Below are 25,686 nucleotides of genomic sequence, written 5' to 3'. Positions count from 1 at the left end.
TCGATGATGACGAAAAAGCAGAGCTGTTGGCCGATACATTGCAAACCCAGTGCATGCCCAGCACTCAATCCGCGGACCCTGTTCATGTAGTAGACAGTGAGGTAGAACGCAGAGCCTCCTTGCCACCCTCGGACGCGTTACCACCCGTCACCCCAATGGAAGTTAAAGACCTAATCAAAGACCCACGTTCTCGCAAGGCACCCGGTTCCGACGGTATATCTAACCGCGTTATTAAACTTCGACCCATCCAACTCATCGTGATGTTGGCATCTACTTTCAATGCAGCTATGGCGAACTGTATATTTCCCGCGGTGTGGAAAGAAGCGGACGTATATCGGCATACATAAACCTGGTAAACCAAAAAATCAACCGACGATTTACCGCCCGATTAGTCTCCTCTTGTCTCTAGGCAAACTGTAAAGGGTTCGACAAAGTCTGGCACAACGGTTTGATTTTCAAACTATTCAACATGGGCGTGCCGGACAGTCTCGTGCTCATCATACGGGACTTCTTGTTGAACCACTCTTTTCGATATCGAGTCGAGAGAACCCGCTCCTCCCCGCGACCTCTCATGACCGGAATCCCGCAAGGCTCTATCTTCTCACCCCTCCTATTTAGTTTATTTGTCAACGATATTCCCCGGTCGCCACCGACTCAGTTAGCTTTATTCACCGACGACACGACTGTCTACTATTCGAGTAGAAACAAGTTCCTAATCGCGAGGAAACTTCAGAGCGCAGCTGCAACCCTAGGACAGTGGTTCCGAAAATGGCGATTAGACATCAACCCAGCGAAAAGTACTGCGGTGCTAGCTCAGAGGGGAAACTCCACACGGATTTCCTCCCGCATTAGGAGAAGGAATCTCACACCCCGGATTACCCTGTTTAGCCAACCCATACCCTGGGCCAGAAAGATCAAGTACCTGGACGTGTCCATGATATTCCGCTCGCATATAAAATTAGTCCGTGACCGTGCGGCGTTTATTCTCGGTAGACTCTACACCATGATCTGTAAGCGGACTAAAATGTCCCTTCGGAACAAGGTGACACTTTACAAAACTTGCATAAGGCCCGTCATGACTTACGCGAGTGAGCACCCTCGAATCTCTAGAATCGCGCTTTTGCAGGTTGGCCGTCGGAGCTCCGTGGTTCGCGAGGAACGTTGACCTACACGACGACCTGGGCCTCAAATCAATCCGGAAATACATGAAGTCAGCGTCGGAACGGTACTTCGATAAGGCTACGCGTCATGATAATCGCCTTATTGTTGCCGCCGCTGATTTCTCCTCGAATCCTGATCAGGTAGGCGCCAGTCACCGTCGACGCCCTAGACACGTCCTTACGGATCCCTCAGATGTAATAACCTTTGCATTAGACGCCTTCAGCTTTAACACTAGGAGCAGGCTTAGGGACCCCGGTAACCGTACTCGTCGAACTCGACAAAGAGGTCGACGTGCAACCTAACCCGTGCATCAGCTCGCTAAGTTTCTCGCCGGATCTTCTCAGCGGGTCGCGATTTCGATCCGGTAGTAGATTCATTCGCGAAGCAACTGCTCTTGAGGTGTTAGGTCTCCTTCGGAGGCGGTCGGGCAGCTTTTAGCAAATCCCACCCCTCTTTAGAATTTTTTTTCAATTTTGGGGAAATGGAACGTGTTTCATTATTTCTGAATTAGCTGCATACTAAACGCGGGTGAACTCGCGGAGCACTTGTAGAGAATGACGCGTTATAAACTGTATGTGTATGTAATTTGAACATTGTCCCTGTTGTTATCTACGAGTAAACGCCTGATGTCGTGATACGAAGTAATTTCATCGATCCTAACATTGACAAGTAGTAATAAAATACGAAATTATTCACATAATTTACTTGCTGAAAATAAAGTAGGTACCTAAGTTTTTATATTGCGCTACCGTCGGTAGCTACTTTGATTTGACAAGCGGAACAACCGATTCTAGTGGAATGGATGTTTCTATTATTATGTTTTAATTAAATTTTTTTGGTTTTACTGGTGGTAAATTTTACTGGTGGTAGGACCTCTTGTGAGTCCGCGCGGATAGGTACCACCACCCTGCCTATTTCTGCCGTGAAGCAGTAATGCGTTTCGGTTTGAAGGGTGGGGCAGCCGTTGTAACTATACTTGAGACCTTAGAACTTGTATCTCAAGGTGGGTGGCGCATTTACGTTGTGGATGTCTATGGGCTCCAGTAACCACTTAACACCAGGTGGGCTGTGAGCTCGTCCACCCATCTAAGCAATAAAAAAAAAAAAATTCAATTTAGTAGTTTCGCTTGTAACAATAACAAACGCCATCGTAGCAACACCTGGGCGACAACGGCAAGCGGCAAGTGTAAACAAACGGTACGGGTTCCGGCAGCCAGCGTGATCCTCAGGCGATAAGCCAAGCATAGTCCATTTAATAATATAATAGTATAAAATATAATAATATAAAAATAGAACAGTACATGATTAGCGATTTCGCTGAGTGTGCGAGCTCTTGGTGGAGGATTCTGGCTGCTTGGTTATGTATGTGCAAGTACTCAGTGTTAGCAAGCATAGAACAACCATAGGTGAGGTGTCTGAAGGATTCACCCGGTCAGCGGCATAATCGACAAATGTCCGCCGTCCCATCCCTCAGAATGTGCTTCCTATGTCCTGATAACCTGATCCTGTATTGCAAACAAAACCCTCGGTTTCCCCAAAGAATCGCAGCCAGCACACAGAGGCTTCTTTGTCCACGTGGGGCTCGTGCAGAGCCTGAAAGAAGCGTCCGTGCAGCTCTTTTCCTTCCCATATAACCTCACAATCAGAGGTACTGAGTACCGCCAGTGATTGCCACCCGTCTCTGGCCAGGGCTAGTGGGGTCAGTCCTTTGTCGCATTCCATGACCTCTCTATGTACCAATATTTTGCGACATGCCCAGGTACCGGTATGCTGCGCCCCCGGAGAGTGCCCGAAGGCTTATCCCATCAGATACGGGTAAACGATCCGCTGAGACTGTTCTCTCTCTCTCTACATGGAGGAACGCACACTGGTCGACTCCATTCCCATTTTGATGCGACTACTGACATCACAAGTGATGTCAAGCAGTCGCCTCAGTCCTGCAGCATGAGGAGCGTACAACATGAGGTCATCCATGTAGAATAAGTGGGACACCTTCAAGCCCCCGCCTTTGGAACTGAAAACAAAACTAAAAGCTAAACAATACTTTAACGATTGTGTCTGTACGAAACTAAATGTAAATTACGAAATTTCATTCATAGGTAATATCCGCAATACTTAGCTAACTGCACCTAGCAATTACGAATGGCAATTAAGTTAAACAAAGTGAGATATCCAAAATTAGTCTTGTGATAAGTTAATACTGAACTACTCAAATACTCAAGCATTCTAACTAATCTAGCGTCGTTGGATCTGTCTAGGCTATGTTCACTCTTGTGGTGTTAAACAAATGTGCGAAAAGCTTCTTTTTAATTCTTTAAAGAGGTCTTCAAATATTTTAAGTACATTACTTCGAACGAATACTTTAGGTATTGCGGGAGTGGCTCTCGCGGCTGCTTCCTGAGGTATGGCATTGATTAGATCTTGGTGCGACTTTAGAAGTGTACCAGTTGTTTGGGTGTAGTCGCACCGTCATACGTCGGAAACTAGAATGATTTGTCGTGATTGGAAACAAACATCTAATTGTTTAATGATTAACATTTCTGATACAGGTAAGCAACGGTACTGCTTACCACTAAACGGAAAAAAAGTTGGTCTACTTTCCATATAAAAATTAAAACCTGTTTCTTTTTTCCGCAAACTTTGCTAGTTCATCCCGATATTATCAAAAACATAAAATATTATTATGATCACTATTTGGGCAGACATCAACCTAAGCCCACTGCAGAACTACAAAACTATTGTATCCAAATATTGCAGGTAGTAATGGCCTCGTAGAGCAAGAGGGAGGCTCTCACGGTGAGCCTTGATATCGCAAAGGAATTCGACAGGGTCTGGCATAGGGCACTTCTGTCGAAGCAATCTTACGGAATAGCCGTGGGATTCTGCAACTGGATCTAGCTCTAGCTCTTTGGATGGGCGGAGCATCACTGTCGTTGTAGACCGTTGCTGATCCGATACCATGACCATTAACGCTGGCGTTCCACAAGGTTCGGTGCTCTTTTCCACGCTTTTCATCCTGTATATCAATGACATGCTGTCTATTGGTGGAATGCATTGCTATCCGGATGAAAGCTCATCCGGAAGAGTCTCTTTCGGAGTGTGGTGCAAGAGAGACGATCAAAACTTGTGTCTCAAGTGGAGAGCTCTCTCGGGCGAGTCTCCGAGTGGGGTGATTTGAACTTGGTTCAATTGCTGTTGAAGCCCATGAGCGACAGTAACCAGTCACCATCAGGTGGGTCGTATGGCTCGTCCATCTATAAGGACAATAAAACTAAAATAGTAATCTATTTATTTATGTCCACCACTACTATTAATGCGACCAACAAACATAATGAAACAAAAATGACATTTCAGCTGAAAGTTAGATAATTTATCCCGCTTTTTGCATTTGTTTAAGAATGAAATGTGACGTGAACAGTGCGCCCCGTACAGCGTACACCGCTCCACAGATGAACCAAGTAACAATTACTGATCTAAAGTAAATGAAGCTGCGGACGGGGCGTCTGAGCTACAAATAATATATTCTAGTTCATTCTGTTGTCTTAGTTCGGGTACATAAGGAGTTCTATGAATACGATTTAATCTACAAATCGATTATTTAATTCAATTTACGGTTCCTATTAGTGTGTTGTTGTTCATAAGCTGGTTACTCTACGATGAATGCGCTCCTTGTCCCTTGAGCTGTAGCACATTGGAGACAGGGTGGAGTGAAAGAGCACATTTCCCCCAAGACCGCATTATAACTTCCTACAATACTGTATATACGATTCATTGCTGCTTGTCCAAACCAAGGAACGGTTGAATCGTGACAATATTATATGATAAATATATAATATTGATTGAAGCAGCACGTACAAGGTAAGGATATCTACATAATATACACGCGTCCTACTACGGGTAGGTACATCCCGCACAGCGCCGCGACCGTGTACCTGCACACAAACATTGTACAAGTGCTTCAACATGGAGTCTGTTGGTTAACGAGCGACGGCAATGATTTACAGACGAATATAACGAAGATAAGCTGTGCTCCGAGACGCTGAGATTAACGCGCAGATTACGGAGCACTAATTTATAGCGCCCCGCTTCGGTCTATTTCTTTGTTAATCATTTTGTTTTACATTTGTTTTTACTTACTAAAAAACGAGGCTTGCGGAGAGTACTTAACGGTAGGCAGCGGCTTGGCTCTTCCCCTGGCATTGCTGACGTCCATGAGCGACGGTGGCCACTTACCATCAGGTGGGCCACATGCTCGTCTGCTTAAAAAAGAAAAAAAAAAAGAAATTGATTTGAAGGCTCAAACAAAATTTAGATATAGCCGGCAGTTAATTCGAATGTTACGTGGTGCAAACGATCTCTGAAAAAGCATAATGGACGAACGCAGGGGATCTAGGGAGAGGAATAAGTTCTGATGCTGGGGCGGGCGGTGCGATGTACAAGCACGTTCAAACTGTACTGTTTCGATAAAAACATCTATCTTTTAAGTTGTACAAATAACGTCAACAATAATTAATCATGTTGAATAAATTAATTGATAAAGTTCAGTGAAGGTACAGGGATGTAGCTACGACACAGACTACAGCGCCGCTCTCTGAGGACGGAAATTGATTATTAATTATTATTTATTGTGAGTGGTCAATTAATAACTCGTTGTCCAGCCCGCTACCATTTACGTTTAATCAGATCCTCCCACAACTTATTATAAGCTTTACCCTCCTGGGAACAAAACTGAGTTTGGCTCGTGTGTGGGAAACGAATTGAATTATGGCGAGGAGGGCGCGTTGGGTGCCCACTTACCTATTTTACATGAATTAGCTAATGGCTGAGGCGGAACTTTAACTTGTTTGGTGTCCACTCCGAGGACTCCGCCGGACTCAGGACCGACTTGTACCCGCATGCTTAACCACTACCGCACACACAGTCTTAAGTAGATGGATAAACCAATGAGCTGAACCCGGGCACCAGCTGGTTAGGTAAAATCGTCACAGAAGTCAGATGTTGTCGTATAATTGTTATATATTCTTATTAATTATTACATAATATATATTATAAAGTAAGGGAGAGAGTGATAACGAGGAGAGAGGAGAGTGAGGTATCACAGAATCAGTTCGGGTTCATGCCGGGACGCAGTACAACGGACGCCATTTTTCCCCTTCGTCAACTAGGTGAAAAATACCAACGTGCAAGTAAAAACGTGCACATGGTGTTTGTTGATTTGGAAAAAGCGTAAGAAAAAAGGTTCCCCGTGAGGTTCTGTGGTGGAGCATGAAAGTGAAAGGAGTGCCAAGGAAATACCAGCGGCTTGTTCGAGCTATACGCAGTAGAACCAGTACGTACCTATGCTCCGCAACTGACGATACCGATGATTTCAGTGTGGCGGTAGGCTTACACCAGGGATCAGCTTTAACCCCTTACCTGTTCATCATAATAATAGATGCCCTAACATCGAAGATACAGGAGGAGGCGACGCTCTGGTGTATGTTGTTCACCGACCACATTGTTCTCGTTGGAGAGGAAGGGCCTAAGGTACAGAGGAAACTGGCAAAATGGAAAGAAAGGTAAGAAAACGTGGGTTTGAAGATCATTAGAACAAAAACCGAGCACATGTTTTGTGATTTTGGCGGTTCTCCAGTCTTCACGCCAATCGCCTTAGATGGTGCAATTTAAATATGTTATTGCGATGGGCCGTGTACATATTATATTATTTAAGTATGTTATATAATTTATCTGAGCCCATACATTTTAATTTCGGCATAGTTCAGAGTTATGTAGGATATAAATGAAGTCGTCAGACTATGACCCATAGCAGGCCCGCATGTATCATCGCAGGCGCCGAAGACGATCTCGGTGGCCAGTTGATGTCGCGACCACGCGAGATGATGAAATGTTTGTATTTCTCATCCAATAAATTTAATGTTTCCGTGCTGTATGGCAAGTGACGCCGTCCTGTTGGAACCGCATGTTTGTGTCATCCATACCATTTATCCTAGGCCACAAAAAGTTTGTTATCATCGTCCGATATCGGTCGCCATTGACACTGAACGCGGCTCCTTGCGCATCTTCGACCAAAAAAGGGCCGATGATACCGCCAGACAAGGGTGTAGTGTTCCACGGTGAAATGTCACGACTAAAATATATGTGTTCATGCCAAATTTGACAGCTATTTCTTTACCGCGATGGCCGCTATGAGCTGTCAAATTTCGAGCGTATATCTCCCGCCTTTAGGTAAACTACAATTTTCCTTAAACTTCTTAGTTGTTTAATAAATACAATCAGCCCTCTAGCATCACACCAGCAACGCCGCAGTCCGTCTGGGATTATTCAATGATCAATGTTTCGATTGCATTGCTACAGCTGCTGTAGGTACTTCCTTTCGAACCGGAATGCATATTCGTGCACTGCAAATTAATAAGCAATTTATACAACTGCAATCACTGCGGTAAAAGTAATTATATAATGAACGGATAATGGTACACAGCCGTACGGACATGCCAGTTGCCCCACTAGAGATGCAAGAGGGGGCAAGTGGGGCAAGTGGTGGCACCGGTAACTCGAGGAAGCCTTCGTCCTATTAATATTATCATTAAGATTAAGATTATTAGCTCGATGTGGATGAATTAATTTGAGATGATCACGATATTTACCATCGTACTACTTACCATGGGAGCAAAATTCGTCCATGAGTGTACATGATTACAAGACTAACATAAAACCTAGCGCCAATGCGTTCATCTACAGTGCTTTGCAAATATTATATACGGCCGTGGAATGAACTCCTTTCTACGGTATTCCGCAGCCCTGTAACATGCTCTTCTCAGAGGCACCCGTCACGTGCGGACGTGCTCATTTATTTATTTATTTATTTAGACACACCAACAGCAATACACACAAAACATTCAAGCTTAAAATTAACATGTATAAAATTAAGTACTGGTATGTAAGCCAGTTACAGGCATGTACAGCAATCTCCTATAACACACTATGACATGTTACAGCAATATATATATTTGAAAACAACATGAAAACAAGAGCTAACTACACACACTACTAACTTTACAGATTACTAAATAAGAAATAGTGCACATATTTATATAGTAAAAAATTATAAACAAAAATTATAAAACTATAAAAAAATTTAAAAATTTAAAAAGTCGAGCGCGGCAATGCAATCACTCATCGACCACTCGATAGCCCGGCCTTTGTTCGCCCGGCTTTTGTTAGCCTGGCCATTGTTCGCGCGGCCTGTGTTCGTGGTACATCTGCCGACCAAGTGTTTTTCCTGGAAGTGTTTAATTGTTTTGTTTCTTTTCGTTATTTCTGTTTTATTGTGTTTTTTCTTTGTCCTGTAGTAATCGCGCCGCATCGCCACCTGTGTTCAATAGAACCGCTCAGTTCGGAGAAGTTGGGGCCTCGCCGCAAGGCGAGTGTTTTCTAAGACCCAGGGTAGCCCCACCTGGGCACGTAGCCATCATGGACGCTGTATTTGCGGAATTTCTCCGGCTTCGCTACCCAAAGCTCACTTCCGAGTTTCAGGCCTTCAAGGCCGATCACACCGCGAGCCCTCTCGTGGACTCCGCCGAGCTCGCTGCTCCTGCGTCGCCTGTACCTGCGTGCATAGCTTCTGCATCGAGCACCGCAGCCTCCGTCGTGCCTGCCGTTCCCGCGTCGCCTATACTGGCGAGTAAAACTGCTGCGTCGTCCGCCGTGGTCACCGTTCCAGCAGCGCGATCATCCGCGGCCTCCGTCGCGCCCTCCAAAACACAGGTCACCTGCGCCCGCCTCCTCGTCCTCCGACTCTGACTCGGAGATGGAGTTCGACCTCGCTCCCGCCTCATCGACGGATGGATTCACCCTGGTGCAAAAGGGTAAGAAGCGTGCCGCGGAGTCTCGAGCTCCCGCGGCCGCTAAAATTAGCAAAGCCGCGAACGCGTCGCGCCCCCGCCCTCAGACTCCCGTTGCGCCTCCAGCCCGTGCCACTCCGTCGCCGCGTCCGGTGGCACAAAATAAAACCCAGACCCCTCCCCCGGTAATCCTTCAAGAGAAGGCAGCTTGGGAACGAGTTTCCCTGGCCTTTAAGGCCAAAAATATCAATTTCACGAATGCCCGTAACCTCGCGAACGGCATTCAAATTAAGGTTCGAACACCCGACGACCATAGGGCCCTCTCTTCTTACCTCCGTAAGGAGCGTATAAGTTTCCACACGTATACGCTCCAGGAGGAGCGCGAACTCCGTGCCGTTATACGTGGCATCCCTAAAGAGTTGGACGCCGAGCTCGTCAAGGCCGACCTTCTCGAACAAGGCCTACCGGTTAACTCCGTACACCGCATGCACACAGGCCGCGGAAGGGAGCCATATAATATGGTTCTCGTCGCCCTCCAGCCTACCCCCGAGGGTAAGCATATATTCAACATCCGAACGGTCTGTAGCCTTTCCGGAATCGCAGTCGAAACCCCACACAAGAAAGGCACACCTAGCCAGTGCCATAACTGCCAATTATACGGGCATTCTTCCCGTAACTGTCACGCGCGCCCCCGATGCGTCAAGTGCTTAGGCGATTACGCCACGGTCCTATGCACTCGCGATCAAAAAACCGCGACGGAACCGCCTAGCTGCGTCCTGTGTCGAACACAGGGTCACCCCGCAAATTACCGGGGATGCCCCCGAGCCCCTAAAATAAATCGCCGCGTCGCCCGCCAAAACCGCCTCCGAGCTTCCGGCCCAGACATCAAAGCCTCGGCACCCTCTGTGTCGCAGGCTAAGCCAGCGTTCGTTCCGGCGCCGGTGCCTAGTGTCTCGGCCTGGGCGAAACCGCTGCCGCACACGAACACGGCTACAACTCCCTCCTCCGCGATTCGTCCCGCCCCCGCGACTCGTCCCTCTCCCGCGACTTGCCCTCCGACCGCGTCCGACAATCTCGCTTTAGCGATCGACTTCTTTCAGTCGATCAACTTTGAGCGCGTTAACGCTTTGGGCGACGCCATTCGCGCTGCCTCCACTGCACAACACTTTATCGCCGTTGTGCAAGAATACGCCGACGTATACGCGTCATTAAATACGTACGTCCTCCCCTCCCTCCGCCGGTAATCAATGGCGTATATAAGTAGAATAAAGCCCCTATCCGTAACGATAGGATTTTTTAACGCTTACGGTCTCGCAAATCAACGTGATCAGGTTTCTGACTTTTTGCGTGACCATCAAATTGATATATTTTTAGTGCAGGAGACCCTACTTAAGCCCGCGCGCCTTGACCCTAAAATCGCGAACTATAACATGGTCAGGAACGACAGGCTCTCTGCTCGTGGTGGTGGCACCGTCATTTACTATAGAAGAGCCCTGCATTGCGTCCCGCTCGATCCTCCCGCGCTCGCTAATATCGAAGCATCAGTGTGCCGAATCTCACTGACGGGACACGCGCCGATCGTTATCGCGTCCGTTTATCTTCCACCGGATAAGATCGTTCTAAGCAGTGATATCGAGGCGCTGCTCGGCATGGGAAGCTCTGTCATTCTGGCGGGCGACCTAAATTGTAAACACATCAGGTGGAACTCACACACCACAACCCCGAATGGCAGGCGGCTTGACGCGTTAGTTGATGATCTCGCCTTCGATATCGTCGCTCCGCTAACCCCGACTCACTACCCGCTAAATATCGCGCATCGCCCGGATATACTCGACATAGCGTTATTAAAAAACATAACTCTGCGCTTACACTCGATCGAAGTAGTTTCAGAGTTAGATTCAGACCACCGTCCCGTCGTTATGAAGCTCGGTCGCGCTCCCGATTCCGTTCCCGTCACGAGGACTGTGGTGGATTGGCACACGCTGGGCATCAGCCTGGCTGAATCTGATCCACCATCGCTCCCGTTTAGCCCGGACTCTACCCCGTCTCCTCAGGATACCGCTGAAGCCATAGACATCTTAACGTCACACATCACCTCGACATTAGATAGGTCATCGAAACAAGTTGTAGCGGAGGACTTCCTTCACCGCTTCAAATTGTCCGACGATATTAGGGAGCTCCTAAGAGCTAAGAACGCCTCGATACGCGCCTACGACAGGTATCCTACCGCGGAAAATCGTATTCGAATGCGTGCCCTACAACGCGACGTAAAGTCTCGCATCGCCGAAGTCCGTGATGCCAGATGGTCTGATTTCTTAGAAGGACTCGCGCCCTCCCAAAGGTCTTACTACCGCTTAGCTTGTACTCTCAAATCGGATACGGTAGTAACTATGCCCCCCCTCGTGTACCCCTCAGGCCGACTCGCGGCGTTCGATGATGACGAAAAAGCAGAGCTACTGGCCGATACATTGCAAACCCAGTGCACGCCCAGCACTCAATCTGTGGACCCTGTTCATGTAGAATTAGTAGACAGTGAGGTAGAACGCAGAGCCTCCTTGCCACCCTCGGATGCGTTACCACCCGTCATCCCGATGGAAGTTAAAGACTTGATCAAAGACATACGTCCTCGCAAGGCTCCCGGTTCCGACGGTATATCCAACCGCGCTATTAAACTTCTACCCGTACAACTCATCGTGATGTTGGCATCTATTTTCAATGCCGCTATGGCGAACTGTATCTTTCCCGCGGTGTGGAAAGAAGCGGACGTTATCGGCATACATAAACCCGGTAAACCAAAAAATCATCCGACAAGCTACCGCCCCATTAGCCTCCTCATGTCTCTAGGCAAACTGTATGAGCGTCTGCTCTACAAACGCCTCAGAGACTTCGTCTCATCCAAGGGCATTCTCATCGATGAACAATTCGGATTCCGTACAAATCACTCATGCGTTCAACAGGTGCACCGCCTCACGGAGCACATTCTTGTGGGGCTTAATCGACCAAAACCGTTATACACGGGAGCTCTCTTCTTCGACGTCGCAAAAGCGTTCGACAAAGTCTGGCACAACGGTTTGATTTTCAAACTATTCAACATGGGTGTGCCGGATAGTCTCGTGCTCATCATACGGGACTTCTTGTCGAACCGCTCTTTTCGATATCGAGTCGAGGGAACCCGCTCCTCCCCACGACCTCTCACAGCTGGAGTCCCGCAAGGCTCTGTCCTCTCACCCCTCCTATTTAGCTTATTCGTTAACGATATTCCCCGGTCGCCGCCGACCCATTTAGCTTTATTCGCCAACGACACGACTGTTTACTATTCCAGTAGAAACAAGTCCCTAATCGCGAAGAAACTTCAGAGCGCAGCCCTAGCCCTAGGACAGTGGTTCCGAAAATGGCGCATAGACATCAACCCAGCGAAAAGTACTGCGGTGCTATTTCAGAGGGGAAGCTCCACACGGATTTCCTCCCGGATTAGGAGGAGGAATCTCACACCCCCGATTACTCTCTTTAGTCAATCCATACCCTGGGCCAGGAAGGTCAAGTACCTGGGCGTTACCCTGGATGCATCGATGACATTCCGCCCATATAAAATCAGTCCGTGACCGTGCCGCGTTTATTCTCGGTAGACTCTACCCCATGATTTGTAAGCGGAGTAAAATGTCCCTTCGGAACAAGGTGACACTTTACAAAACTTGCATAAGGCCCGTCATGACTTACGCGAGTGTGGTGTTCGCTCACGCGGCCCGCACACGCATAGACACCCTTCAATCTCTACAATCCCGCTTTTGCAGGTTAGCCGTCAGAGCTCCGTGGTTCGTGAGGAACGTTGACCTACACGACGACCTGGGCCTCGAATCTATACAGAAATACATGAAGTCAGCGTCGGAACGGTACTTCGATAAGGCTATGCGTCATGATAATCGCCTTATCGTAGCCGCCGCTGACTACTCCCCGAATCCTGATCATGCAGGAGCCAGTCACCGTCGACGCCCTAGACACGTCCTTACGGATCCATCAGATCCAATAACCTTTGCACTAGACGCCTTTAGCTCTAGGAGCAGGCTTAGGGACCTCGGTAACCGTACTCGTCGAACTCGACAAAGAGTTCGCCGTGCAACCTAACCCATGAATCAGCTCGCTGAGTTTCTCGCCGGATCTTCTCAGCATGTCGCGATTCCGATCCGGTAGTAGATTCATTCGCGAAGCAGCTACTCTTGAGTTGTTAGGTCTCCTTCGGAGGCACTCGGGTAGCTGTTAGCAAATTCCACCCCTCCTGGCTGAGCCTTTGCTCGCCCACCTGTCCTGGTGAAACTGGAAAGGCCTCCGGGCCACCAGTAATCCTTCAATCATAAAAAAATATAAAAAATAAAATAAAAAAAACATGTTCTTCTTCAAAAAGGCTCGAAATTCGGCCATACTCTAGGTATTGCTGTCATCCATCAAGGACGGCGAACCCTCTCCATCAGATGGGCCGTGTGTGGCTCGAGTGCCACAGAAGATGATAAAAAACTGTCTGTCTCATGTAGGCATATATTTTATTAAATCAAAATTTGTCAGCAAATTTGAGAATGATACAGAAGTCTTTTGGACGCAGAGCCGGTGTCGTCCGGAGCGGGTCGGCCGCCTGCGACGTTCTGTCGCTACCCGAGACCACTTCGGCAACGCTAAAACTTTAAAGAGCTACGATGCTACACTAACTTGTTTACGTAGAAGCGGCCGCATCATTCAAACGTAAATTTATTATATTTTTAATATCAGAGTTTATCCGAAAAACTTTTGCTTTTGTTAAGTCGTTACCGTTGTAGGTCGCGAGGGTGGTCGTGTGATGCGTCTCGGAAGGGGGCCGCATTCCATACCTAATTTGTTTAAACATAATCTTTTATAACGCGCCCCACTTCACGCAGAAACCCATCTGATGAACTTGTGGGAAGTGATTCTACTGTCACGCTCTGCAATTATACGAGTACTGTGCAGCTCTACTTATTTGTAGAGCACGACAGATCTACTTCATAACACGATTTGCATTCAGTTACAATGTGCTGTACATTTATGAGATTAGATGAGATGAGAGAGATGAGATGTGCACGTTAAGTTGTGATTCGTTCTTAAGTTTACAAAAGTCTTAGAAGATATTGAAATCTGGGAGGGATAGAGCCCGCGAGGGCGCAGTGCTGAGCCGGCTGGAGAGACGCCGGTAAGGGCCCGCGGTAGTCGATAGTGTACCTCATATCGACTAATTTCGTGATTTAGTTATCATATGAGTACGCTGCATAACTTGCGGTCATTAAACTGTGATGCTAGTTTCTATATTATTGCACTGTTTACGACAAACGACAAGGTAACCTTGTGACAGACAGGCGTTCTGGTTCGAGAGTTGACAATAGTTCAAATTGTTTCTTGGAACACAGAATAAACAATTACAAAAATTTTAAACATTAAAAGTAACATACAAAGCTGAGCTAAGCCACTCATACAGAATAATCCGAATGAAACTAAAAACTGAAAGGTAGTACCGCGAGAGAGGGAGAGAGGCGATGTGCAATTTGCGTATTAATTAGCAGCCATACTCTGCAGCGGTAATTAATGGCATCGTATCCACCGTGTACTGGCACTCAAAACCTATGTACATACTGCTAACTTCCTTCTTTACATTTTGTTTTATTTGTCGTTTGATTATATTTTACTATAACTGTTTTCGGGCAAGGGGACGAACCTCTTACGTAGGTATCCGCGCCAAGGAGGTACGCGGGCTATGTGGGACTTGACGGTCTGCTGATGTTGGAAGCAGACTGCGGACCCAACCATACCTGCATTGTCACACCCGACGTCAAATCTCTGTCCGGGCTCAAAACCCGGTCAGAATATGGAGGTTCCCGCTGTCAACCCTATAACCAAACTTACGGTGTCACCCGAGGACGCCCGACCGACGCGGCGACGGCTGGTCGAGGTGAGGCCTGGGATGCATATATCTCACAGTTGTCGCGGAGTTCTGCTGCTCCGACACCATGACTATTGACGCTGGTGTTCCACAAGGTTTGGTGTTCCGCCCATGCTTTTATCATTTAAGGCTAACTGTTGATGCCATTCATTGGTTGACAAAGTTTGTGCGCTCACTGCGAAGAGGGACCCTTTTATATTGGCGCCACAATCCTAACAAGTATCCATAAAAGTTTCCACGATTATTAAGATACTTGGGAGTTGGGGTCTACCTTTCGAGCGATGACCAAGATCCTTTGTTATTATTTTATAAAATTTAATAATAATAATTCCTTTGTTTATAATTGATGAGAGAATGTTAAGTAGTTAACTCTTGTTTCATGTTCTTTACTTTTTTTTATGTCGTACTGCTAACATATAAATTTAGCCTATTTTTCCGCTGTTTGTAAAATTGCTGAAACATGTCATAGTTTGTTATGAGATTGCTGTACAAGCCTGTAACTGGCTTACATACCAGTACTTAATTATATACATGTTAATTTCAAGCTTGAATCTTTTGTGTGTATTGCTGTTGGTGTGTCTAAATAAATAAATAAACATCGACGTCATTCGGAGGGGAAAGCATTGCCGTCTAAAATGCTGTGAGTCCTCAGCAGAGTGAAGCGTACTTCACGACTGGACAAAGACTTTTCTCTATAAACCACAAATCTGGCCTCGCATGGAGTACTTCTCCCACCTCTGGGTCGGGGCTCACAAATATCAGCTACTTCAATTGACTCTATACAAAAGAGGGCCGTTTGGATTGTCGATAATCCTATTCTCATGGATAGTTTGGAGCCTCTGGGTCTAGGGAGGGTTTTCGTATCTCCCTATATTTTGCTCTAAGAAATTGTTTGGGATGATCCCATCATCTCGTTTTTACCATCGCACCGCTTGCCACCGGAGCACAGTTTATCAATACATCTTAGAACTGCCGCGTTCATCCACATTGCAATGAACATCCCTCGTCGGTGCTTCCCGAGGTATATGACATGTCCTTCTTCAAACGAGGCCTGCGCAGAGTACTTAGCCGTAGGCAGCGTCTTGGCTCTGCCCCTGAGATTGCTGAAGTCCATGGGTGCTGACGTTTTCAGATTTGTATGAATTTATTAAATATAATATATTTAGATTCGTAAGAACAATTTTATCATTAACATGTGAGGGAATCACGACCATGAGCGTGATTTAAATTTTACTTTACTTGATATGGTAAACAATTTCTCCAAATGTCGTCTCTCACAAATATCTAGAGAAAGCTATAGTGAACCTTTTTATTAGTAAGCTTTGCCACTGTTGCCGCTTTTGACCTGGGGTCAGCCATTGTATTTTTCGCTTACGGCTATCGTAAAGAATCCACTTTTCATCACATAATTCAAAATCTAATATTCTTTCATTTCTGTATCGATTCAACAAGACAATACAAGTCTCAGCACGTGTTTCTTTCTGCAGATCAGTCAAATCAGAGGCATCCATTTTTGATATTTTTTTTATTTTATTGATTTGACGCAAATGAGTCAATATTGTTGATATTGTAACGTTAAGCCATGCTGCCAATTCCCGGGTAGTTTGGCTCGGATCGGCTTCCACCACTTCTTTCAATTTATTGTTATTCACATATGTAGGTCGTCTTCCACGTGGAATTCAAATTCAAATCAAAATTTTCATCACGAAAGCGTTTAAACCAAAATCGCCCGGTGCGTCCATTAGCAGTCCCCTCTGCAAACGCAACATTGACATTGCGAGCTGTTTCTGCAGCGTTAGTTCCGCGTCGGAACTCGTATTTATAAATCACTCGAATTTTCGAAGTATCCATCTTTCTTGTGTAAGCTGAATAAAAAAACAACTGCAAGTCCATAATCAAATGCTGCACATTTTTTAAAAGAAGAACCCCATAGGTACCATTTGAAAAAAAGTTTCACCCATGAAGGCTCTACGTTAATTCGAATTATGTACCTATTACAATAAAACGGCAATTTCACACTTTAACCTCTATTGCTATGAACTAATAGTAAAAGCTAGCGCGCTCCGCTGGCTGATATTTGACTTGACCTTAATGTGACCGCTATCAAAATTTACGAGGTCATCATCATCATTCATCTGCGAGGGTATGCTGAAGGCTTACGGAAATTTTCATTGAAATCAATTTCAGTTGGGGTCATTCATGTTACGATGGCCATAGGCTCCGGTAACCACTTTACACTAGGTGGACCGTGAGCCCCTTTAATCCATGTGTAAAACATTAACCCTGAGAGTACTCCGTATCGATAGTACGGTACAAAATAGATGTTTCAAACGATCCATCCAAAGCAAGCGTCCGGCCACCTTACCGCTTGAGGATTGCTTCTCGATCGCTCTCCATCACTATTTTCAAATGATTTGACACGAACCGCCCGTTGGACTTTTGCAGACCTGTGTACTGGCGCGGACACTCGCATGTACATTTAGCATTCGTATGGGTGTATATGTACATACATATAGAACTAAGTCAAATACAACATAAACAAGAATGAATTGATTAAACTTAGCTTATATTACTGGTATTATTAAATATATAATTATATATTGTTTAACAAATACGATAAATCAAACCGTTAGTAAGTACACTCTTGTGACACGACCACCGGAGTGGAATGCTTTATAGCGGCACACAAATGTCCCAAATTACTTAAATACCAATAAAAGTTATGTCGAGAGCAGGGCGACTCTCCGCGTGTGGCCGCCTGCGAGTAAGGGCGCTCACACACCGCGCGGCGTGCTCTGAGTACTCGGGCTGTCTCACATTCGTCAGGAGTACTCGTTTGGTGTGTCCAGCAGATGACGGAAGAAGAATTAAAACTGCTTCACAAATTATGAATTGAGTGCTGGCTGTGAATTTTACTTGGGATTCCGAAACATCATTGCGAAGCAAATTGTAGGATATACTTAGTTACATAGGTATATTGTGGAGTGTGAAGGTCAACACTAAATGTTTCATTAGCATTGTTGTAGCCTACGAACGGCAGAAGACTTGTTTCATTAATGCATGGTGTAAACAGACAAGCAACAGTATGTATTGTTTTAGTTTATATAAATATTTGATCAGTAACTTTTATTACGAGGAAATGAGTTGGTAGATTTCCTTCGGGCTTCGCTCGGCGCGAGGCGGAGAGGGGGGGGGGGGGGGGGGGTGCAGCCCGTGTTTCAGCACTGGGTAAACGGTCGCGAAACTTCATTGTGATTATTGTCCCAATTTTGGAAACTTTGAGATCGGTTGAGAAAATTGCACAAGTAGTGTGAATGTAGCAGCACTAACAAACAGTAAGCTGATGAGCGGCAGCCCGCGCGCCCCGCCGGCCGTCTGTGCGCGCCCTACCGCGGCTTGTCAACGAACTACGATCTGTCGTTTAAACGTCCGCTTCCTGCAACTATGAAAGAAGAACTGTTTACTTGAATACGTCATCGACGAGATTGATCGACAAATACGATGTACTTCACTGCCGGCCACACAATACGAAGTACCCAATTTGTAGTTATCGTCGGCTGCGGAGGCGCGGCTTGTGGACATCACTAAAACTATTTCACGGCTTGATGTCGCTATCTAACACCCGGATCGGACACCTACTGTCGCGAATATCAAAACCGAAGTCGGACACTGCTGGACCCCAAGGTTACTGTAGTTTGTTCTGCGCAAAACGAAACGTACGAGTCTGGAATGGCAGTTAATACAACATTCAGATGGAGACGAGTAACACCTTAGTCGTCGCTGACCCCGGGAACTGTTAACTTTATGTATGTAGTTAGTCAGTTAAATTCGGTAAGGTCGAGGTGCGGGTGTCTACAATTCTGTTTGTGACCATTATTTACGGTGAGAAATCACGAAATAAAAACAGCGAACAATATTTAGTAGAACAATGCTCAATAATTGGAGTGAGTTCCATCAAAAGGTTTCTTTGATCAGACGTTGACAAGACACAATTAAATAAGAGAATTCCGTGACTGTTTCCTTTGTCGTTGTCGACTTTGTTGTTGTCCGGTCGCTGGCTCGTGGCGGTCTCTTATATTGAATTTAGTTTTGCGACCGACTCGTGATCCGGCGACGTCTGTAGGTGAAGTCTCAGGTTCGCGACGCGGCAAATACTACAATTGTTTCATTTTATATAATGAACATAACGAATGCGAAGAGCGTCTAGCGTGCTGCCGCCACGCCTGTGACAGTTCCGGTGAGTCTGCCATTAAGTTTTTTTTTTTTTTTTTAATCTTTATTTGAGGAGTTTATTCACTTAGTGAATATGTCACTCCATTGTGCAACAAAAGATAGTAACAAAAAATTATATAAAAAATAAAGAAAACTGTTATCGTCTCTGAAGGCCCACCAACACTATTTTATAAAGGGACTTAGCCATTTCGGATTCCGGAAAGGCTAATATGCAATTTACACCTCCAACTTGTCGAAAATCTGTATGTTTTGCAAAGAATTGTTGTCTCAAATCATCATTTCGCGCACACTCCATCATAATGTGAAAAGCGTCTTCCACTACGTCACAAACTGAACATTTGGGATCAGGAGCCTTCCCCATTAAATGAGCAAATTTATTGAGTGGGATGTGCCCGGAACGAAGTCTGAAAACAGTCACTAGGGTGGTTCTACTAAAGTTTGCCATTAAGATTCAATAAGGTTGACCTTCCGCTAGACTTGCACGACGAATCTAGACCTGTCGTTCAATCTCTCCTTCGATTTATTCAGTCTGTGAGGCGTCGGGCGTCGAGGGGACGTCGAACACTCCACTATAACGTTTTTCTAAATTTTAACCCAACAACCAACTCTCAGCTTTATTATATAACTAGAAAAGTTTGTACATTTTGTAAATATTTAGTTCAAGTATAAATATGGAAGCCGTTATAAATACAAACAGCATCTCTTTGATCGACCCCTGCACCCCTGCACCCCTGAGGCCATGTCTTCTCGCAGATCAGCGTCGCGTCGTGTGCTAACCCTCCGGAACAAATGTATTCAAGTTTCAATTTTTGTGTGTCCTTGTCTTTTAAATAACCGGAGCCAAAAAGTATTCAGCAATTATTATAGAAACGTAGAGCACGAAGCTTAAAGTTGTTTGAAATCAAATCTCACGCGCGGTACAACTTCTTTATAATGACACTAGCGACCCGCCCTCGCTTCGCTTCGGAAACATTAAAACACACATGAAACAAAAAAAAAAGAGAAAAAAAAAATTAAGAAAAAGTAGCCTATGTTCATCAGGGACAATGTCGGCTTCTAATGGAAAAAGAATTTTTCAAATCGGTCCAGCAGTTTCGGAGCCTATTCGAAACAAACAAACAAACAAATCTTTCCTCTTTATAATATTAGTATAGATACAGATTTTCGTGAGATTGATATCGATGTACCACTTCTGAAACCTTAAAAAAACCTTGAATTAGTAGCTGCGACCTGGAGTTTACTGTGGAACGACGTCAGCTTATTTGTAGTATCTTACACCAATCCGAATAAATATATTAATATACTCCTTGTATGTTGAAGGTGTCTTTTATCTTACCTCTCCTCTCATAAATATAAAAATCAACGTTCTAAGCTGATTACTACAATTCGGTGGTGTCGATTGATAAACTACTAGGCCGCTGGGGTCAAACGACCGCGACCCGGAAGGCGCGGTCTCGCCGTGCCCATCACGCAGACCGACCACTTGATAAAGGTCGTCGGAGTCTGGTGAGTGCGGACAGCTCAAGACCAATGATTGTACGAACCTTATGTATGTCGATGTACGAGCCGTATGCACCCCACTTGTTAATCGCCTGCACTCTCGGCAGGGTGTTCATGGTCACCAGTTCGGGTGGTGATGCGCTCCACAAGACGTCGCCGTTTAATGCCCCACAGTGTACAGTTATAGACTAATGTTATAGGTGTACGACCTTGTTGTTAACTATTTTTACAATATTAACAATGCACTGTGTGTATCAGAAGTCAAGAAAGCGTCTGCACTAGACTAGACTGCGTAGTACTACTGATCTGTTACGACCCTGTTGTCCCATAAAATATATTTCCTTTTCATCAAAAATGTAATCAAGAGAAATAAAAAAGTAAACAATGATGGTTATCAAACGAGAGTGGGAACAGGCAGCGATCCTGCGTAAACACGAGCGCGGTTGTGTTTGAGACCTCCTCTCATTCCTGAGCGCCTGGTACAGAGAGGCGGCTACGCTACGGGCGAGTTTTTTTATTAAATTAAATATTCGGAAAAAGAAATTACTTATTCTGATTACCTAGTGCGCTTGCAATTTCTTTTGTTAAATTATTTTACTATGTGATTTAATATCTAATTCGTTTTAATGTAGTCAGCGAAGCAATACTTTCCAAAAAACGTTACTGGTTGCGCTATGCGGTTGGTAGACCAAAATTGTAACGGTCATCTATTACAAAATGAGTGTGGACTGTATTTGCGTTGTTTAACTATTACACTTTCTCGAGCCGTGGCGGGAAGAAACAAAGGAACACAACCCGAGGGAAATTGTGAAAGAAAACGCCGTACCTGGAGACGATGGAGTCGTCCGAATCACGGCTGCTAAAAGTGCTTGAAGCCAGTTGGTGTATCTTCTATCTTGCACGACACTGTGATACATTGACACTGATGTATAAGATTAAAGTCTTAGGCCATCTCAATAATTAAATCACAAAATAACTGATTTCTGTAATGCGGAGCGCGCGCGAGGTAACCGCCATATTTTTCTTCCTTTTTCTTTCTGTGTGCCCGCGACGCTCGTACTAGCCAATCCAGGGCGCGGGGGATGGGTGAGGAAGGGAAAGGGAAAAGTGTCATAGCTGCCATATTATTATAAAAACATCTATCTACAAATCCCTAAAAGCAAAGTGGTTGTTTTCTCTCGGTCCAGATCTTGTCCTAACGTTTCAATATCTTATGATCAACATAATTTTTCGGTTGTAGACAATGTGAAATTTCTTGGTGTTGTATTAGATTCTAGATTAACTGGTGTCCATCATATTAATCATATTGTTAAAAAATGTGAAAAAAATATTAACATTTTGCGTTCCTTATCTGGTGTCTGGTGGGGCTGTCACCCCTATACTCAAAAACTTATGTATAACGCCTTAGTACGTAGTCACTTAGACTATGGCACTTTCCTTCTGGAACCTTGTAACAAATCTGCTATGAGTTCCCTTGACAAACTTCAATCTAAATGTCTGAGATTAATCTGTGGAGCTATGAAATCGTCACCTATTAATGCTCTTCAGGTAGAATGCGGCGATGCTCCCTTATTCCTTAGAAGACAATACTTATCTGACCGGTTCCTTTCTAAAGTCATTCAATCCCCTTATCATCCTCTTATCTCTAAACTTCATATCCTTTCTGATTTTATCTCTTCTAATAAATATTGGTACCACAAGGATTATCCCTGCCTTTTCAATAGTTTTGTCAGCTATCTCCGCCTTCCTTGTCCTGTATTTCAGTATCAAAAATTTCCTCTTTTCGACATCTCTTTTAAGGCTCTTATCTTTCAGCCTCAAGTTCTTTTAGATCTCGGCATAGAAAAAAAATGTAATTCTGCAAATTCCCAGTTAAATAGATACATTGCCAAGCATTGGCCCGATTGGCTCATCATTTACACTGATGCTTCTAAGTTCTCAGACCAGGGTTGTGTTGGCTCCGCTGTCTGGATTCCCAAATACAATATGATTCTCAATTTTAAATGCCCCCCTCAAGCTTCAGTCTTCTCTGGTGAGTCCATAGCTATTCTGGAAGCACTATCATTCATTGAGTCCCATAAACTAAATAAATCTGTTATTCTTACTGATTCTAAGAGTTGTTTACAGGCTATCGTTGCTAACCAATTTAAATCTAAATCTAAATTTCCTTACATACTTAAAATTAAAAATTTACTTTTCAGCTGCCATTCTAAAAACATTGAAGTTGTCCTTGCTTGGTTGCCTGGCCACAGTGGCATTTTAGGTAATGAAACTGCAGATCTTTGTGCCAAAGATGCCACAACAACTGGCTGTATGGATCATTACAGAATTTATTCTAATGATTTAATCCCAATAGCTAAACAACGATTGCTTTCTTCTTGGAATTCTTGCTGGCAAAAGACTAGTTTTTATAAAGGTAAACACTACGCTGATATTCAAGGCTTTATTCCTCCCCGACCTTGGTTCTGCAACTTCAAAGATTTACATAAACGCGTTACAAGTACGATCTGTAGATTAAGGCTAGGCCATACGTGTACCCCCGTCCACCTGGCTAAACTTCATACCAGGGATAGTTCTATTTGCGAATGTGGTCTTGACGAAGGCTCTCCAAATCACATGTTTTTCAGTTGTCCTCGTCTATCTTCCTCCCTCTATGATCTCCTTCCTCCTGATATTCCTCGCCCCATTGATCTCAAATCTCTTCTTTCCCTTGTCAACTCTCCTTTCGTTTATATTCTTAGTTCATTCATTAACCAAAATAACATTAAGCTGTAGTTTGTCTGTCTTTTATCGAACTAACCCCTGTATATATATTGTGTGCGTCTTATTTGTTTTAGGTAAATCAACAGAGATCCTGTCATCAAACATTCTTAGCTACTCACTTAATTCTTAGTGAATATCTGTGACCTTGCTCGTTCACGAAGCCCGCTATAGAAAGCAGAGTATTATATACACTTGACATTGGCGAAATCTAAAAGGAAACGCCATAAACCTAAGAGATAGATAGATATCTACAAATCTGTAATGACGCTGGCGCAACCAGTTACTTTTCATATAATTAACTGGTTTATTTGTAAAAGGAAATAATTATAAATAATTTATTAATAAAATGAAAACTTCAGAAAAAAAGTTCTAGTTACCTACACTGAAATTTTGAAAGTCAAGTTACAAGCGTGTATTAAATCTAAATACAAAATTGAGCGCCTTACCTGTTGTAATCTAATGCGTCCGATATTTGCCCGGGAAAGGGAAATTATCGTGTATAGATTGGAATCCAACTTCCTATTTATGTCGTTCATACAAAATAATACCCACACAAACATTTTATAAGCTTTGGACCGATGTAGTGCCCAGGCCGACGATAGTCGAGCTCCGTACCGAGCTGCACTAGGACACAACGCGGACTAGGCGTGGATATTGTGGACTACTTTAGTGCCTAATATCCTTTAGTAGACAGAAACTACGTCGGCTTCGTTTCCACATTTCTCCCTCTAACTTCTCTGCAGTGGATATGCCTTGGATGAAGATTGAATTCTATAATAATAATGTCAGTGTTTATTAGTTCCAATTAAAGGTGTGTTCGACGAACCTGGAACGAGACTTCAGATCAATTCTTGAAAATATGCTATTTTTGCTTGTGGACATTTGAATATTTAAACGCGCCAAAAACGAGAAATAACAAATATCTTCTTGAGTACATCTTAATATAAGTTTGCTGCAGGTGGCTCTCTTCGTAGGCTCCCTAATTTTCTCCCAACTGCTACTAAGGTGGTTATCGCACAGACTCTGTTCTTGCCTATTCGTGACCATGTCGATGGTTGCTACCCCGCCGACCCCGCCACCCCTCACTCTCTTCCTATACCTGAAAGAGTTCTTGCATTCGTCCCGCACATGCTCTCGTAGATCATCTAACCACCTTATACTGAGTTTGCCTACTCATGAAAGTAGTGAGAAAGTGAGTTATATATGGCAGATCTATCACTGTCAAAGCTGCTGGATTCAGCTCCATCAGCTCGCTGTTTCTATCAAGCAAGCAGAATCTGTGGGTGCGTTCAAAAATAAAGTCAAAAATAATTATTTGTCATTTTTGTCATTCTGTTAGATCGGTCGTCTATTCCATTTACATAAAAAATCAACTGTAGTAAGTGTGCGACTGTGACTTCTCAGCTTCTGTTTGCCTTGTATAAAAAGTTCCATACGAACTAAGGTTGTAATAATATTATGGAGTAAATTCTATTTCATTTATTTCCACATATAATATATTTTATTGTACCTAGTCAGGTCATAAATTCTGTCACATGTTTAATGTAAAATAATTGAAACAAGTTTATTCATTATGTAACCATTCATATACCAAAATGAACTTAACAAAACATAGATTCTTATGACACTAAAGTTTATTCAAAATGACCTCCGTGATTTTGAATACAGGCCTTCAATCTGCGCGGCCAGTCGTCTATCGCAGCACGAACGAGGTCCATGTCAATATCGGCGGCTGCCTTAATCAAGGATGTCTTGAGTGACTCCAAATCGGGATGAGGCTTTGAGCACGCCTTTTCCTCCAAGTGTTGCCATATCTTGTAATCTAACGGATTCAAATGTGGACTGGAGGAGGGCCAGTCTTCGTGCCGGATGAAGTCGATTTCACGCGCCACCAGCCAGTCTTGTGTGCTCTTCGCTCTATGAGCTGGCGCCGAATCTTGTTGGAATACCCAGTGCCTGTTATTGAACATGGTATGAGAAACAGGTTTCACAAGGTTCGTCAGAACTGTATTTTGATACACAACTGCATTCGTTTTTACACCTTTCTCACAAAAATGTACCTCTGTTAAGCCCCAATAAGAAACTCCCAACCATACCATGAGCGAGGATGGAAAATGACCTCGTTGGACACGCGGAATACGGTTGCTCGTTTTTTCACTACTGCGTGCGTACACCTTATCATTTTTTTTGTTGTAGCTCTCTTCTACGGTAAAAATTTTTTCATCCGAAAAAAGATTTTCCCGATATTTT

At 44.4% G+C, this 25,686-nt stretch overlaps 1 protein-coding gene across 1 annotated transcript in view; it reads left to right on the top strand.

Annotated features, from left to right (window-relative positions):
- The window catches only part of LOC114251941 (uncharacterized), a 49,169-nt gene that overhangs the window by 12,983 nt on the left and 10,500 nt on the right, over positions 1–25,686 (top strand). The gene's annotated exons all lie outside the window — the stretch shown is intronic.

This window comes from Bombyx mandarina, chromosome 03 (genome assembly GCF_030267445.1).
Source record: "Bombyx mandarina strain Sakado chromosome 03, ASM3026744v2".
In the NCBI taxonomy this organism is placed as follows: domain Eukaryota; kingdom Metazoa; phylum Arthropoda; class Insecta; order Lepidoptera; family Bombycidae; genus Bombyx; species Bombyx mandarina.
This window is presented reverse-complemented; position numbering and strand designations above follow the sequence as displayed.